General features: G+C 43.9%; 1 protein-coding gene across 10 annotated transcripts in view; it reads right to left on the minus strand.

Moving 5' to 3' along the window:
- Window positions 1–19,116, minus strand: part of LOC126983793 (adenylate cyclase type 9-like) — a 418,782-nt gene that overhangs the window by 137,131 nt on the left and 262,535 nt on the right. The gene's annotated exons all lie outside the window — the stretch shown is intronic.

The raw sequence follows: 19,116 nt of genomic DNA on the forward strand, positions 1-19,116 counted from the left end.
ATATATATATATATATATATATATATATATATATATATATATATATATATATATATATATATATATATATATATATATATATATATATATATATATATATATATATATATATATATATATATATATATATATATATATATATATATATATATATATATATATATATATATATATATATATATATATATATATATATATATATATATATACCATCATTAGCTTATAACACCTTTAGGCACCGATCATATTTGCGTTTTATGTAGTCTGTGATGCAGGCAGAATATTCATTAGCACCTAATTAGACTCATGCTGCTCTCCAGTGCTCTCTGATGAACTCACAATCAAAGATGTAGTTTACCTATATGGTAGCATTGAGTAATCTTAGGTCACTTGGTAAAGTGTTCACCTAAGTCCGACCCAAGCTGACAACATAAACCTAAGCGTGTTTGCAAGCTGAGTGCTAATTGGCATAATAATAAAAGATGCTGAAAACTGGATTCCACTACTTTATTGAATATATGAATAATTATATACTGAATTTGTAATGGAGCCAAGATAAAAAAAAGCTATATTTTTCAGTGGTCATACCATGATCTCATGAAAATAAATAGGTTGACATATATAATTAATTACTACATATTTTGTTATGACGACTATTGCACATTAATACCATAGCTTTGAATCCAATGATGAATATCTTCAAGCAAGACACAAATAGCAACAGATTGGTCACCAATTCACTCAGTAAACACAATACTCCAGAAAAGTATACACTGAATTCACAATAAAGTTGTTTTTCCACTTGGAACTTTGTAAACAGAAACCAAGTAACCTCGTTTTACTTCACTCATAAGTCATGATGTTCGCGATGTGGTCACCTCGACCTTCCGTTCCTCCTCCCTCACACTAGCAGACGTCACTAACAAGCTTTCTTACCACCATTATCTCAATACGAATAACCGGCAGGAGTAATTTGTTTTCTAACTTGATTTTAAAGCAACAATAATTATAAATCATATTTTAAATTACATTTTAATGCAACTTTAATGTCATCTTTTTCATTTGCATGTGTGTACCTTTCTGCTACAAATAAAAGTTTTTTTCCCATGTTTCGTTTTCCTTAACTCAAATATTTCACATTTTAATCAATAACAAAGGCATCAAACACTAATTGTATGTTCAAGCTATGTAAGTTTTTTTTCTCTGTTCACATAAACTGCTTCGTTTTCCTTTGGTGCCATTATTTTCACATGGGTGCAGTCAATCACTCCCACAACACCGGCAAGTTGGTAGAATTCTTCACGGATCTCCACCCCATCAAGGGGAGACTGGATAAACCTCCCGACTACCTACGGGTCACTGAGGGTGGCCAGAGTTTCCGCAATCACCCTGCTTACACTAATCTGGCTTACCCCCAAACTCATCACTTGAACACTGCAAAATTTTTCCTGTAGCCAAGTATCTTTAAGTCAAAATCACTTTCAACCCCGGGGTGAGGGAATGCTCTCTTTGAACTGGATCTTGTAGCTCTCTTCTCACCAAATCAGTCACATACTCCATTCCTGCACGGTCTAATACGTATGTCTTGACAAGTTCACCATTGTTATACAGTTCCAAAGAGTCCTATCAAACTCTAAATTGCGGAGGCGGGCTGGGCGAGGAAGTCCGGTGGCCATGTTGATATGGGTCTGGGTCTGGGATTCACTATTAACTTTACTATTAAGTGTTTAGAAGTCATCGCCAGCACTCTCAAGTTAATACCAAAGTTAAGAGTAGGTATTAGGCTAATAGTTGGTGAGGATACACTTTGAGAGTGAAGTTAATACCAAAGTCGAAAGTTAATACCAAGTTTAGTATTAATAGTTGACGAGGATACGGGCCCTGGCAGGGCTTTGGTCAAAACATGACCTGACTCAGATCAGGTCATGTCCTGACTTGTCACACACACACACACACACACACACACACACACACACACACAGAAGGAGAATGAGAATGGTGTGGGGAGGGAAGGCAGAAAGGAGTCAGATCAGGGCCTTGGTCAGGATATGACCTGACTCAGGTCAAGACCTGACTTGACTCTCCCTTCTGCCCCTCCCTCCCCCCACCCTTCTCATTTCCCTTTCTGTGTGTGTGTGTGTGTGTGTGTGTGTGTGTGTGTGTGTGTGTGTGTGTGTCATGAAAAGACCTGACTCTCCCTTCTGCCCCTCTCCCCCCACACCCTTCTAATTTCCCCCTATGTATGTGACGCACACCCAGAAAAGTTGCCGGTTGCCCAAGCTGCCAGCAACGCAGTGGGAAGGAAAAGGCCCAGTGTGACACCAGCTTACGGACAACGGACAACCGACAACTCGCTCCTGGATGGGCGTATGGGCGTCGCCAGTAGCTACAACGGTTAGAGGAAAACGGCCATTGTGACACCGCCTTAAGGCAGTGAGGCCGCTGATTGGGTGAGCGCCGGCGATGACGTCATCGGACTCCCAGTGAAACACAAGCGTGTTTTCAGAGCTCAGCCAATCGTAAGGCTTCATCTGTGGCTTTAAAACGACCCGTTCTCTCCTCCTGTTTTCTTCATATTTCCAAGGTACGTATTTTGAGATAACAAGGGAGTAAAGGAGGAAAAACATTGAGCTCCGGGGGGCAGCATGAGCCAATTATAATAGCGCCACTATAAACAGTTGCCTGCGCCATGACGGGCTCGGGGCCAACCATCAGGCCCAGATGGATAGTCTACCGTCGCCACAGGCCACAAATACACACACAAAAAAAAAAATCTCCACGGGTCGGAACAAATAAGCGCTTTTTCAGTGTTTTCAATACCTTGAGTTTCGCGATCCTCAAGTTTAGTGCTATACCTTCGGAACAAAGCGAGCGTGAAACTCGAGAGGGTACTGTATATCTGTTTTTTTTTAAATTCATTGTAACTTCTCTATTTTATCATTCTCTCTCTCTCTCTCTCTCTCTCTCTCTCTCTCTCTCTCTCTCTCTCTCTCTCTCTCTCTCTCTCTCTTCAATGTAGCCAAGATCAATAGTTTGATTATAATAATAATAATAATAATAATAATAATAATAATAATAATAATAATAATAATAATAATTTATCATTATTATTATTAATATTATTATTATTATTATTATTATTAATAGTAGTAGTATATCTCCTCATTGAAATTTCCACGTGGTTTCTTTGCTGAGGCATGAGACATCAGGGCTTACAGGTTTCCCACGGTCCCGCTAATAACAGTTGCAGTTGATGTGTTTTGTCTTAATATGTTTGACAGTTTGAATAATGTTTCATTCTTCCTGTCATGACTTTCCTATATTAGTAATCTTTTGTTTTTGCTCAAATGCTGGAGACCTCCCTTTCTCCCCTCCTTCCCTTCCCCTTCACTCCCCCATATTCCTGCAGCTGCACCGCCCTTCCTTCCTTCCTTCCTTCCTTCCTTCCCACCCCCCACTTCCTCCTCTTACATGACGCTGATCTTCTCCTCCCCCTTCCCTGTCCCCTCCCTCCTCCCTCGGAAAGTTGCATTCCCTTTCCTCCCCCTCCTCCCCTTCCCGCCCTCTACTCCCCGGCCTTTGCCCCCCTTCCTTCTTCCTTACCTCGCTCTCTCCCTACCCCAGTCCTCCTTTGAAGTATTTCACTGACTAGTGACTGCTACCATGATGCACACCATATCGCACTGGGAAAGAAAAAATGGGACCACACTACCGCAACTGCACTACTCCGGAAAAAGTACTGCACTACCGCAACCGCACTACTGATTTTTCAGTACCGCGCCCACCTCTGGTGTTTAACCCTTTCATTGCTAAACGCTTGCAACGGGTGTTAGGCGTATTTGCTGGTGGTGCTAAACGCTCACAGCGAGCTCCAGCCGCACTCAAATCTCCCGTGTATGAGAGTGTTGCAACACTAATTCTCACAACACAGGATTGCCAATTGAGTGGGTTCTTCTCTAAATTTGGTGGAAAATCATGTCAGCCCAGTGCAGTAAATCAACAGATGAGTAACTGGTGGATGTTCTTGCCCAATATAGCGGCATTTTTGCATAGCTTCACCTATCACCTGACTGATTCTTTGACCAAATAGTTGTAAATATTGCAGTTGGCAATACTCCCTTGCCAGAGTCTGAAAAAGAGATGTCCGCAGTTACCTCAATATGGCTGATCATCCCGCACGCACCGACATAAGTGTTAACATTCAACACTCCCTGAACGTGCATGTCACGTTCATAGAGAGAACATACATAACGTTAGCAAAGACACATAACTCCTATAGATCTGGACCTCCTCTTTCCAGTGGTGTTTTTGGTTTTTGGCTGTGATGAATAATTTTTGAGGTACAGAGGTTAAAAGAGACCCCCCCATTGGGCTCCCCGACTGCGCCTGAGGGGATAGTCGCATCCAGACTGCGCACAAGGAAAGAGTTAAGTGTAAACTGGAGAAAAGAGGCAGGGGAGCTGGTCAATTTAAACTCCAAAGCAGTTTATAGCGAGAGAAATACACCAAAATATCCACAACTTTAGTGTCATATCCATATTGATAAAATTCAAACTAATGTTGGGGTAATTACAATACACCTGTCCCCCAATACTTGCGGGTTCACATTTCACAGATTCATACATGTGTGGATTTCCCCTAAAATACACAAAGGCGGCCCCAGAGGAATTTTTGTGGCACCGCTCCAAGGAAAGGATGATATATACATGCATAAATCAACATGAACTATCACAAGTAACAATATTCATCAGCTATACGTACCATAAACTATTGTAATTTATGTAAACTTTTTACAAACACCTACTTATTGAAGTCTCATTTAACTGTTGGGTTCTCACTACAAACTCTCTGCCAATTTCTTTTTCAAATGCAAGTGCTTAAGTATATCCTTCCACATGAATTCTTTACTAGTGAATGCTCATAAAAATCAAGTGATAAAAATATGAAGTGGGTTGTTAGGAATTAAGGGTTGTTTGGGAAGTAATGGTAATCTATTAGCGAAACGGAGCATCGATATTAGCAGTTGTGGGTCAAATGGTCCCAAACCAATGGTTCTAGAATAATCAGAAAGAGACGAATTCACGTCCAGCCTGCCCCGCTAGCCAGTCAGTGGTAACCCTTCACGGTGTAAACACGCTCTCAGCGGTTAGCCTTCGTGGCATCAATATACCAGTCAGCTGCAAGTTACGAGGGCAGCGGGCAACTACATCCCTACTTCTAACTCTTACAACAAGGTCGGCATCACTCCACCAACTTATTCAGAACTGTTCTGAAAACCCTTACAACTACAAGCTAAGTCCCACTATAGTGCGCGCCAGCTAATTTGGCCCGTGAGAGGGAGGGCCGTGAAAAATGCTCATATGTCAAGTGAACGTATTTGGCTTTAATTAATGTGCATCATTTAAAAAAAAAAACTTTTCAAAAGATATAAACACACACTAATATTATTTTAATTCAAACTGCAATGAGCTACACAGTGTACTGTTACTTATATATTTAGGTTATTATAAAACGGTGGAGAAAACGTGACAACAGTGTTCAACAGTGTTGTCGGGTCACGACCTCACTGACTCCTCCTCTGGCCACTCCCTGTTCCCTCGGCCCAGCCCGGCATTCCACTTCCATCCACCACAGAGGAAGCATGGCAGCTCATCCAAACCATCACTCGTCTCACTTACGTAGTCAGGCAAAGGACATTGTTTTCAACGTCCACGAGTATTTCCAGAAAGAGAAGGACTACGGAGGACCTACAGAGAACGTTTCCAAATCTGTTAAAATTAGGGACAGAGAGAGAGAGAGAGAGAGAGAGAGAGAGAGAGAGAGAGAGAGAGAGATGGGTGGGAGCTAGACCCTGTTGGAGGCGGAGCGACAGATATGTGGCAACGCTTTAAGAGCTTAATGACCTAGGCTTTCCCGTGAAGCTCCTCCTTCACGGGCCAAAATAGCTGGCGCGCACTATAGCTATCTTTTTTCCTCGGGGCCCTTGGGGAAGGGATAAATTGGTGGGTGCTTGGCAGGGTCAACAGCCCTGTCGGTGAATGTGATTTCGGCCAAAGTGTACAGGTAACTCTCGATTTACGCGAGTTTGGTTTACACATTTTTTAAATAACGCGGGGTCCAAAATCCAAATAAATGTTTAATTTACACGTTGTTTTCACTTAAATGCGATATATTATGGAGTGGCCACCAGATGTCTCACGCAACTGGACTCACACGCACATGACACACATCTGAGCTCAGTTCTTCCTGCGCGCCATTTTAAAAACAATACAGTACCCACGCTGACACACTACTCAACAATAGGGGTGGGCAGGTACCGGTACCAGTACCGGTACTAACGGTACCAGCTATAGTACGGTTCCAGACTTTCGGTACAGTACCAATACTAGTCGCTCATGGTGTCCCTCATTTCTTCCTCACACGAGTGAGGCGGAGACTGAGTGCCTGAGTGGATATCTCGGTGATATGGATATATTCTCTCTCTCTCTCTCTCTCTCTCTCTCTCTCTCTCTCTCTCTCTCTCTCTCTCTCTCTCTCTCTCTCTCTCTCTCACACCCCCCACCTGCCCTTCTCTATCTCTCCTTCCGCACTCCCTATCTCATTCCCACCCTCTCTCTCTTCCTCCCCTTCCTTCGCCCTCTTCCTCCCTCCATCCCCATCTCCCTCCTACGCCTTCCCCTTCCATCTCTCTCTCTCTCTCTCTCTCTCTCTCTCTCTCTCTCTCTCTCTCTCTCTCTCTCTCTCTCTCTCTCTAAAACATATAAACGCACATTCACAAAACACACTGTTACACTTTCTGCCATATTTATTACATATTTCCAGATACCACGCCAACAGCAGGTGTGGGAGTGACCTCCCGTGACCTGACCCGAGTATTCCCCTGAGACACCAATTTTTTTTTTTTTTAGCTACCCCTCCACCAGCGTCTCGTTCCTCGCATCTTCCTCTTCCTCCTCTTCCCTCCCTCTCCCTTGTTCCCTCTCTCGCCCCTTTCCCCTGTATCTCTCTCTCTCTCTTTCTTTCTCTCTCTCTCTCTCTCTCTCTCTCTCTCTCTCTCTCTCTCTCTCTCTCTCTCTCTCACTTATTCTCACTTATTCACGCGCTCGTCCCTTTACCCTACGAAAAAGAAAAAAGAAAAACAAATAAATAGATAAACACTACTCACTTGCTCTCTCCTCCTTACCAAGATGGTGCTAAAGAAATGCTCGACTTGCACACAAAACTTCTCAGGCCATTTCTTCGCAGGACGATCGACCGTCTGCAAGATCCGCCTGTTGACACAGCAGATGGAAACGAGACTCCTTCAACAGGACGAAAGGCTGACGGCTGGCGAGGAGAAGATCACCGAACTAACACGTACTGTTTGGAAACTTGCAGAGTTTTATCGAACTAACGTATGCTATGAAAACCTTGGGAGATCAGGCCAACATCATCGTCGCCCCTGCTGCAAGTGATGCCTCATCACCCTCATCACCCTCCGCACCTGCTCTCAATGCCCAGCCACCTCCCGAAGAAGACACGTCACAGGGGACCGCTAGAGTTGCACTTGATGCTGAATGCTTCACCCCCATGAGAGGAGGAGCCAGACCCGCCCCTAGAGCCTACTCATTGCTACAACAGATTTGCCATACTGGAGGAGGAGGACGAGGAACAGAGCACCTTCTTGGTTGGTGACTCTATGATTCGCCATCAGGTGGTTGAATTCTGTGGCAGAGTCCCCCATCATAGGCGTAACTACTGTTATCCTGGAGCTGGTATTGACGACATCACAGCTGCCCTGGACAAGGTCTCCGCTGAGGCCTCTAATGACTCGCACATTGTTCTCCACACAGGTACAAACGACATCACCACGACCCGGTCTGTTGAACTGCTGGACAAGTACCGTAGGCTCATCCAGCAGTATAAGTCTAAATCCCCTAATATTTTGATTTCGGGAATTCTACCACAGACGTGGGATGAGAGCGACTTCTATAGTAAGGCCTTCAGCCTCAACAACCACTTACAGACTCTCTGCGGAGAGCTTGACGTTGAGTTCTTTAACGCCTGGGACAATTTCTACAGCGAGAGTAAACTCTTCCAAAGGGACGGAATACACCTGTCCCTCATCGGGGCAGCCAGATTCGGAAGACTCCTTAACGACGCAGTACGTAACGCCAGAACAAAAAACGACTCTCAGCCACGTCCTTCCATCCCACCCATGTAAATAGACACCATATATCGCAACAAACTTGTAACATTGAACCAGCCAGTACCACCACCTCTATTACCAAGCCTAAAGATAACGTAAGAGTCCTTAGTTTCAATGCGCGTAGCCTAAGAAACAAGTTAGATGAACTGCGATGTCTTGCTCTGACAGAAAACTTTGACGTAACTGCTATCACCAAAACATTTATCGACACCACATATATTGATTTAAGTTCCGAATACAACATAGATGGCTACAGACTCTTTAACAAAGATCGTGTAAACCATAGAGGTGGTGGTGTTGCCCTTTTCGACAAAAGCTATTTGCAACCCACTGATAAAACACCAAGAAACAGTAACATTGAACATTTGTTCGTGCGAGTAAACATTGCAAAAGTCAATTTAAATATATCTGTCACCTACAGGCCTCCCGGGCAATCACTCCATGCCGATCTTGAAACGTACAACGTCTTAAGGCAGTCACTTAATAACAGCGATTCACTGATATTAGGAGACTTTAACCTCCCCCATATCAACTGGGCGACACTGTCGGGTACAGACGGTGAGTCACAAAGAATGATCAAATTTTTAGAAGAAAATTATCCTGAACCAACTCGACAAAATAACATACTTGACCTTGTTATAACGACCCAAGATAACCTAGTCAGTAATGTCACGGTAGGAGAACACCTCGGTTCCTGCGATCATAAATTAGTGCGCATCGACATTAGAGCTCAAACATCGGTGACTGAAAATAAAGTAAAGGTGCCCAATTTCAAAAGAGCCAACTTCGTAGAAATCCGACAAAAACTAATAGAAATGCAACTATCAGATGACGGTAATGTAGAGGACGCCTGGCTAAGCTTTAAAAATCACTTACTCATTCAGCAGGACACATTTGTCCCCTTGTGCAAGAAGCGAATTAACACTAATAAAAGCCCACCTTGGTTTAATAGCGAAATTAAACACTCAGTCAAGGAGAGAAAATTGTTTTACGGATTAAAGAACAAAGCACGCCCGAAAACATTAGACTCTATAATGATGCCAGGCGACGAGTAAAAAGATTAGTACTTCAGGCAAAGCGTATATATGAAGAAACTATTGCAGCCAACTGTAAAAATAATCCGAAATCTTTCTTCAGTTACATAAACAACAGAAAGGCGATCAGAAGTGGAATTGGACCCTTAACAAACAGCGACGGTGCACTAGTGACTGACAGCCAACACGTTGCAAACCTATTAAACAATTACTTTTCCTCGGTGTTTAATACTAACAGTCCTCCCACCACTACCACCAACACCAGTATTAATATAAATCCCGAGCATGCATTGCCTAACTTTGAAATAAAACCCGATGAAGTCCTTAAAGCCCTCCAATCACTTAAAACAAACAAAAGTCCTGGACCTGACAAAGTAAATCCAACTCTGCTCAAAGAAACAAAGAGCGAAATACTCTCCTCCCTCACAACCGTATTCAATATGTCCTTACGACAAGGCATCGTCCCTTCGGATTGGAAAAAGGCTAACGTGACTGATTTTTAAGAAAGGAGACAAAAAAGTACCAGGTAATTACAGGCCCATTAGTCTAACTTCGGTTGTAGGTAAGCTACTTGAGAGCATAATTAGAGACAAAATTGTGAGTTACCTTGAAAGCCACTCATTAATTGGGGACTCACAACATGGCTTCCGTAACAAAAGATCCTGCCTATCAAACCTATTAACCTTTTATAACGACCTCTTCACTGTTTATGTCATAACCAAATCACTGGACGTAGTCTATCTTGATTTCCAGAAAGCATTTGATAAAGTTCCACATCATAAATTACTTTACAAATTAAAGCAAATAGGTATTGACGGTCAAGTAAACCAATGGATCGCGAATTGGTTGAGCAACAGACAACAAAGAGTGGTGATTGATGGATTTAACTTACAGTGGGCGCCGGTCACTAGTGGCGTCCCTCAGGGCTGGGTTCTTGGCCCAGTGCTCTTCATTATGTACATCAACGAAGTGGATGTTGGACTCAATAATCGCATTAGTAAATTTGCAGACGACACAAAGATTGGAAACTCGGTTGTCACTGACGAAGACAGGCAAAGCTTCCAAGAGGATTTGCACAAAATTTCAGCTTGGTCGGATAAATGGGAGATGCCCTTTAAAGTAGACAAGTGCCAGGTACTTCAAGTTGGAACAAGGAATAAGAAGTTCGATTACGAAATGCGCGGCGTTAAACTTAAAAGCGTTCAATGCGTCAAGGACTTGGGGGTCAAAATCGCGTCAAATCTCAAATTCTCACATCAATGCATCGATGCAGCAAATAAAGGGAACAGAATGTTGGGCTTCACTACAAGAAACTTTTTATTCAAGAATAAAGATGTAATACTTCCGCTCTACAATAGTTTAGTCAGACCCCACTTGGAATATGCGGTACAGTTTTGGTCTCCCCACCATGCAAAGGACATTGTTAAATTAGGTGTTCAGCGTCGAACTGTGAAAATGATCCCTTCCTTGCACAACAAATCCTACGAAGAAAGGCTTTCCACCCTTAACATGTTCTCTCTTGAGAAACGTCGCCTCCGAGGAAAACTGATCGAATGTTTTAAAATACTTAATGGTTTCACGAATATAGACAGATCAACATTGTTTATGATCAATGACACTTTGCGCATGAGGAACAATGGTGTAAAACTCAGATGTAGACAAGTAAATTCAGACTGCACCAAATTTTTCTTCTCCAACGTTGTAGTGCGAGAATGGAATAAGCTCCCACCATCAGTGGTCCAGTGTAACACGATTAACTCCTTCAAAAAGAAGGTCGACCGTCACTTCCTTCAACTTAATATCAACTAGAGTAGAAATGCAACGTTATGGAGCCTTCTGATTAATGTAAAATCACTTAGGTTTAAGGACAGACCACCTAGTCTGGACCATGGGGTCTGTGTGGTCTGATTTTCTATGTAAATCTATGTAAATATATGTATCTATGTAAATCTCTCTCTCTGTTTCTCTCCACTGAATGAAGTGAATATTTATTTTTCGACAGAAACCTACCTCTTGTTTGATTTACATTGTTTTTGATTTACGTGACCTCTTCAAGGACTCAATTCTCGCATAAATCGAGTTACCTGTATTGCGTAAAATAGCAATAAGGTATCAACATTGTACCATAACTGCAACCAGGTGTTCAGCTGATAAACATAAAAAAACAGGTCCTATCAGTGGAAGGGCTGGGTAGGTACCAGTAATAACAGTATCTGCTATACAACATAGTTACGGTACCAGATTGCTCATTACCGGTGGAGATGAGTCCCACAAGTGCAGTATCAATATTCTTGATATTGACAGGTCATCATATATGCATAAGTAGGTATGTGACAAGATCATCTCACAAAGTCTGGCACAAATCTTTGCTTTCTAAACTACCCTCCGATAGATTCTATCCCTCTCTCTGTACTTTCATTTCCAGTTTCTTTTCTGGGTGATCTATTTCTGCTGTGGTTGATGGTCACTGTTCTTCCCCTAAACATATCAAAACTGGTATCCTGCAGTGCTTTGTTCTATCTCCCACTCTCTTTCTGTTGTTCATCAATGATCTTCTTTCCAAAGCAAACTGTCCCATCCATTTGTATACTGATGGCTCCACTTTGCATTACTCAACATCATTTGGCAGTAGGCCCTCCCTACAGAAACTAAAAGACTCTAGGCTGAAGGCTGCAGAATGTTTAACCTCAGATCTTGATAGTATTTCTGAATGTGGCAGGAGGAACTTGGTGTCCTTCAATGCCTCAAAAACTAAATTTCTTCACCTGTCACTTGACACAATTTTCCTAATACAGTACTCTCTCGAGTTTCACGCTATCCGAGTTATGCGATCCACAAGTTTCGCGGTTAGTCCTAAATTCGCGCATTATCACCCCGAATTTCGTGCTGCTTTGACAAATACGGGTCACGTCTACTTACCATCGGCGTCACGCACGCTACCTGTAAAGGTAGTATCACATTGTGGCTATGACGAGAGAGAGAGAGAGAGAGAACCCGGGTCGTGTTGAAGCCGCGGTTCGCTCCCTCGTTCGAAGTATAGCTAAACTCGAGGATCACGAAACTCGAGGTATTGAAAACACTGAAAAAGCGCTTATTTGTTCCGACCCGTGGAGCCATGTGGCCTATGGCGCCGGTAGACTATTTATCTGGGGCTGATGGTCATCCCCGAGCCCGTCATGGCGCAGGCAACTGTTTATAGTGGCACCATTATAATTGGCTCAAGCTGCCTCCCGGAGCTCACTTTTCTTCCTCCTTTACTCCCTTGTTATCTCAAAATACGTACCTTGGAAAAAGGAAGAAAACAGGAAGAGAGAACGAGTCGTTTTAAAGCCACAGATGAAGCCTCACAATTGGCTGAGCTCTGAAAACATGCTTGTAATTCGCTGGGAGTCCGATGACGTCATTGCCGGCGCTCACCCAATCAGCAGCCTCACTGCCTTAACCCTTTCATTGTTAAACGCTTGCAGCGGGCGTCAGGCGTATTTGCTGGTGGTGCTAAACGCTCGCTGCAAGCTCCACTCGCACTCAAATCTCCCGCGTATGAGAGTGTTCCAACACTAATTCTCACAACACAGGATTGCCAATTGAGTGGATTCTTCACTAAATTTGGTGGAAAATCATATCAGCCCAGCGCGGCAAATGTATGGACGAGTAACTGGTGGATGTTCTTGCCCAATATAGCGGCATTTTTGCATAGCTTCACCTATCACCTGACTGATTCTTTGACCAAATAGTTGTAAATATTGCAGTTGGCAATACTCCCTTGCCAGAATCTGAAGAAAAGATGTCCACAGTTCCTTCAATACGGCTGATCATCCCACACGCACTGACGTAAGTGTTAACATTCAACACTCCCTGAAAGTGCATGTACGATTGCAAGAGAGGCATACATAACCGACTCCTATAGATCTGGACCTCCAATTTCCAATGGTGTTTTTGGTTTTTAGCTGTGATGAATAGTTTTTGAGATACAAAGGTTAAAAGAGAATCCCCATTGGGCTCCCTGACTGCGCCTGAGGGGATAGTCGCATCCGCACCGCACGCAAGGAAATGGTTAAGGCAGTGTCACACTGGCCATTTTCCTCTAACCGTTGTGGCTACTGGCAACACCCGTACGCCCATCCAGGAGCGAGTTGTCGGTTGTCCATGAGCTGGTGTCACACTGGGCCTTTTTCTTCCCATCGCGTTGGCGGCAGCTTGGGCAACCGGCAACTTTTCCAGGTGTGTGTGTCACACATAAGGGGAAATTAGAAGGGTGTGGGGGGTGTGGTGGGGCAGAAGGGAGAGTCAGTTCATGTCATGACACACACACACACACACACACACACAGAGAGAGAGATGGTGCAGAGTGGGAATGACAGAGCTTTATGGAGATTGTGGAGGAGCAGTTGGAGGAGAGGATGGCTGAGAAGGTGGCGAAGGTAATCAAAGAAAACGAGCACTGGTAAGAGGCACGGTTGAGAAAAAAAAGAATGTCATTGTGTTCGGGGTCAAGGAGGAGAAGACCCCAAACAAATCTGTGAGGGAAAACAACTTGAAAGATGTAGTGATTAAGATCATGAAGAGGGTACAAGAAGAGGGAAGAGGCCTGGTGAAAGAAATAGATGACTGTCATAGGATTGGCAAATACAATGGAGAAAAAGATAGACCAAGTAGGATTCGATTCAAGGCACAGAGCGAAGCACAAGAGGCCCTGTCAGGAGCTTGGAAGCTAGCGGGAGAAGACACCAAAATGATGTGGCTGAGGAAAGATCTGAATGAACAAGAGAGAGACAAGTTGAATGAACTTAGAGATGAGGTTCGTGATTTAAATGAGAAGAGATTGGAAGAAGAGAAGGAGTTTTTTTGGAGAGTAATGGATATGAAAGTGAGGAAGTGGTTCATGGTGACGAGAGAAAGGAGATAAAAAATGTAACAGGAAAGGAAGAAGGATGGAAAGTGTCATATACGAATATCAATGGAATAGTGTCATCGTGGATAGAGTTAAACGACTATTTGAGAGACAAAGAACCTGATATTGTGGGGCTGACGGAAACCAAGTTGTGTGACCCAATTGAGGTGGTGGGGATTGGAGAAGGTGCATACAATATATGGAGGAGAGACAGAAAGAGAAAACAGGGAGGAGGTGTGATGTTGATGGTAAGGAAAGGCATTAAGGTGGAGAAGGTGATTGAGGGTGAAGGCTTGGCAGAGGTACTGAAAGTGGAAACTGTGGGTGCTGAAGGAAGAAGGAGGCAGTATGTAGTAGGGTATGTGCCACCAAGAACCAATGCATGGAAGGCCTGAGAATATGAAGTAATGATACAAGACACAGTGAGTTGCTTGGATGGAATGTTAAGAGTGAGAGAATAATTTTGATGGGTGATTTTAATTGCAAAGAGGTAGAATAGGAGGATTGGCAGACACAGGGAACAGAAGAGTCGTGGGGAGGAAGACTCCTGCAACTGGCAATGGAACATGTGCTGACGCAATGGATTAAGGAACATACTGGATTCGGGAAAGAAGGAGAGGCATCGAGATTAGACCTGGTTTTTAGCAAAGAACCGGAAGTTCAGTACCCTCTCGAGTTTCGCACTTGCTTCATTCTGAAGGTATGGCGCTAAACTCGAGGTATTGAAATCCATGTAAAAGCGCTTATTGGTTCCGACCCGTGTAAAATAATGACTTTTTCCGACTTTACTCCCTTGTTATCACAATTTTTTCAACTTTACTCCCTTCTTATCTCAAAATACTTACCTTGTTAATAGGCAGAAAATGGGAAGTAAGAACAGTTTGTTTTTATGCCACAGTTGAAGCCGGCTGCCCTACAATTGGCTGGCAGTTCTGTGAATACACGCTTGTGATCCACGTGGTGTCGTCTGCTAAAGTAAGGGCGGTCGCTCGCGGTCACCGGCCGTGGGACAGTTGGACAAACCTATATTTTTCTGGTAGTTTTCTGTGTGTTATGAAATATTCTGCTCACTCTTTCTGTTAAAAATCATGAAATCACTAATATCATGATTGACTATTCAATGTCTATTGAACATAAAGCACTGCCGCCGCGCAAAATAGCTCGCAGAGAGGTTCAACTTGCTTACTGTTTCCATATTTCCCTCAGAGCTCACAAAGATCACAAGCGGACAGACTAGAACAAAACCAGGCAAATTAATACTTTTAACCCTCTGAGTACCGCGCTATGGCAAGAAAACTAGTACACCCCATACCGCACTATGTGCAAAAATTTTTTCTTTCTTTCAAAACACTCGAATCTATCCCAAAACCATAAAAAATGTTGTCATTCCCCTTTCCGTAGCTTAGAAGTGTACCCCCTTCATCTCACCCGCAGCCCCGCCCCACCCGTCCAGCCCCGCTCAGCCGAGAGCGAGTTCATGCGGCTGTGCCCGCCACTCTGTTTCAGTGCGGTTTTGTAGTTCCACACTTTTTACACTCAGTGCATCATGGAACAATTATATTTCGAGAAATAAGACCGGTTTTGAAAATTATAAAATGACGATACGGTATCGTCACCCGTATGGGAAGCAACATTTTGTTTTTGGCAGAGGGTGGTAAGCTGTCCTGAACTTTTCCTTTGTTTTCACTATGTGGCGTATCCCATAGGATCACGAGAACCTGGGAGATGCTAGCCCAACTCTCTAGCTATCACGTGATACCCGGCTGGTCTTCGGGGAACCAAAACTTTTCGCGAAATAAGACCGAGTGTAAGGGTAACTCAGTGACGATGTGGTATCGTCACCCGTACTGGCGGTAACATCCAGTGGTGACGATACCGTATCGTCATCGGTACTCAGAGGGTTAATGCTGTGTATTCCCACAGCACGCATGCGTGGTGGACAGCAGAATGACTAATTTCATCTGGGAGATATTTCTCGCAGCACCGGCCAGTGTAGTGGACCTTCTTCTTTTGACCTGTAACGCTTTGTATTGCTTCTTAGTTCCTCCTTCTCCACACTTTTATACTTCACAACATGCACTGAGGGCCGCTTTCACAGTCATTTTGTTTGTTTTGATCGTTACCAATGGCGGCGGTCGCCGCTCTAGTATTTCCACGTGAAACTGGCTGATGGGTAGTGGCGGCTGCGGGGTTAGCCTAGTCCCGCACTTACCACACACTCTCAACATCTCTCACTTCGTCTGCAGCCGCCACTACCCCATCGCCCAGTTTCACATGAAATAGTAAGCGGCGGGCGATAGCCGCCATTGGTAACGATCAAAACAAACAAAGTGACTGTGAAAGCAATAATATAACAGTGCACTTATACACTTCACCCTGAACTTAGGTGTTTTTGTCCTTTTTTTCCATGATTTTGCTTTTTTATGCCCTTTTGCAATTTTTCACTATTACTTTTCACCGTCGCTGCCATGCATTACAGGTCAAAAGAAGAAGAAGAAGAAAAGGAAAACAACAACGGGAGATCTACAATTTTCATAGACTTGAGAAAAAAAAAATTTGGACTGTGGTTCCATAGCCACTGCTGTCGTCTGTTTGTTTACATACAGCCGTTCGGTACCAACGTACCCAGGCTCGTACTCACAACTGTTTTCCATTCATAAGGACAACCAACAACTCGCTCCCAGTTGGGCATACGGGCGACTGCGGTTGCCCATAGCCCCAATGATTGGACACCGCTTTTTAAGGCAGCACACATGACGGTGACGGTAGGTAGACGTGACCCATACATGTCAAAGCAACGCAAAACTCGTGGCGGTAATGCGCAAAAGTCGTAATGGTAAGAATTTAGGACTAAGCGCTAAACTCAAGGATCACGAAACTCGGATAGCGCGAAACTCGAGAGGGTACTGTAATAGAAAATATTAAAATAGATTACCCAATAGCAAAGAGTGACCATGCGATTGTGGAATTTGAAGTAAAAGAAAAGAGAATGATTGACCGAAACGAGGACCACTAAATAGGGAGAAGTAACTACTCTAAGGCAGACTTTGTTAAAATGAGAACTTTTTTTGAGAATGCAAATTGGAGTGGGCTGTACAAAGCCAGGAGTACGCAAGACACGTGGGAGGAGTTTTTAAAGCTGTACAAAGAAGCCGAGAATAGATATGTCCCAAAGGTAACCAAAAAGGATGTTGGTAAAAAGGAGTGGTTTAACAAAAGATGCGAGGCAGCTAGAAAAAGAAAGGAGGAAGCCTGGAAGGGATGGAGGAGACGAGGAAGAATCAACTCGTGGAACAATTTCAAACAAGCAAGGAATGAATATACAAAGATTAGAAGAGAAGAAAAATGGAAATATGAAAAAGATAAACAGTACCCTCTCGAGTTTCGCGCTCGCTTCGTTCCGAAGGTATAGCGCTAAACTCAAGGATCGCGAAACTCGAGGTATTGAAAACATTGAAAAAGCACTTATCTGTTCTGACCCATGGATTTTTTTTTTCTACGTGTGGGCTATGGTACCGGTAGACTATCCATCTAGGCCTAATGGTCGGCCCCAAGCCCGTTATGGCGCAGGCAACTTTTTACAGTGGCGCCATTATAATTGGCTCATGCTGCCCCTCGGAGCTCACTTTTTTCCCTTCTTTACTCCTTTGTGATCTCTAAATATGTACCTTGGAAAAAGGAAGAAAACAGGAAGAGAGAACGGGTCGTTTTAAAGCCACAGATGAAGCCTTACGATTGGCTGAGCTCTGAAAACATGCTTGTGATTTGCAGGGAGTCCGATGACGTCATTGATGGCGCTCACCCGGTTAGTGGCCTCGCTGCCTTAAGGCAGTGTCACACTGGCCGTTTTCCTCTAACCGTTGTGGCTACTGGCAACGCCCGTGCACCCATCCGGGAATGAGTTGTCGGTTGTCCGTAACCTGGTGTCACACTGGGCCTTTTTCTTCCCACCGTGTTGGCGGCAGCTTGGGCAACCAGCAAATCCAACTTTTCCGGGTGTGCGTAACACACGGCCAAGGTCAGTTGCCTGTATCCACATCCATAACGTAAACAAAACACTTGCCCTGTATCAATATGGCGTCGTCTGCTAAAATAAGGGCTGCCGCGGCTTGTGCTGCCATTACCCAAGTTATGGACTTGTTGCATCAGTTAAATGGCAGGAAGAAGCTGTTGTGGGTGTGGCATGTCTGTAGGTCCTTCGTGCCAGTTCTCATTGTCACCACTGCGCGTGAGTGGCCAACCCACCCATCTAGACTCCGACCACATAAACACGTGAATCGAGTAACAACAAAGACACACACACACACGCACACACCAGACTCATCATGAACCATGGCAGATGTTTCTCACATACAAAAATGGCTTCGCCATTTCCTTGAGTGTGTGAGAACTTACTTGGTGAGTGGTTCATACAAACCAAACATACCCAATGGCAAGAAGAGAGCAGTGTTACAGATGACTGCTCTCTTCTTGCCAAGAGCTAGGTTTGGTTCATGTGAGCCACTCACCAAATTACGTTCTAACACACTCAAGAAATGGTGAAGTCGTTTCAGTTTGTCAGAAACATCTGCAATGGTTCCTAATGAGTCTGGTGTGTGTGTGTGTGTGTGTGTGTGTTGTTATTCGATCCATGTGAGCAGACGACGCCATGTTGATACAGGGCGAGTGCTTTGTTTACGTTGTGGATGTGGATACGGGCAACCAACCTTGTCCATGTGTGACGCACACCTAGAAAAGTTGGAGTTGCTGGTTGCCCTAGCTGGCGCCAACTCGGTGGGAAGAAAAAAGCACTGTGTGACACCAGCTTACAGATAACCGTGAACTTGCTCCCGGTTGAGCGCACGGGCATTGCCCGTAGCCTTATGATTGGACGAAAACCACTGTGACACCGCCTTAAGGCAGTGAAGCCGCTGATATGGTGAGCATCGGCGATGACATCATCGGACTCCTAGCGAATCACAAGTGTGTTTTCAGAACTGTCAGCCAATCGTAAGGCAGCCGCC

This window comes from Eriocheir sinensis, chromosome 5 (assembly GCF_024679095.1).
Source record: "Eriocheir sinensis breed Jianghai 21 chromosome 5, ASM2467909v1, whole genome shotgun sequence".
Taxonomy (NCBI): domain Eukaryota; kingdom Metazoa; phylum Arthropoda; class Malacostraca; order Decapoda; family Varunidae; genus Eriocheir; species Eriocheir sinensis.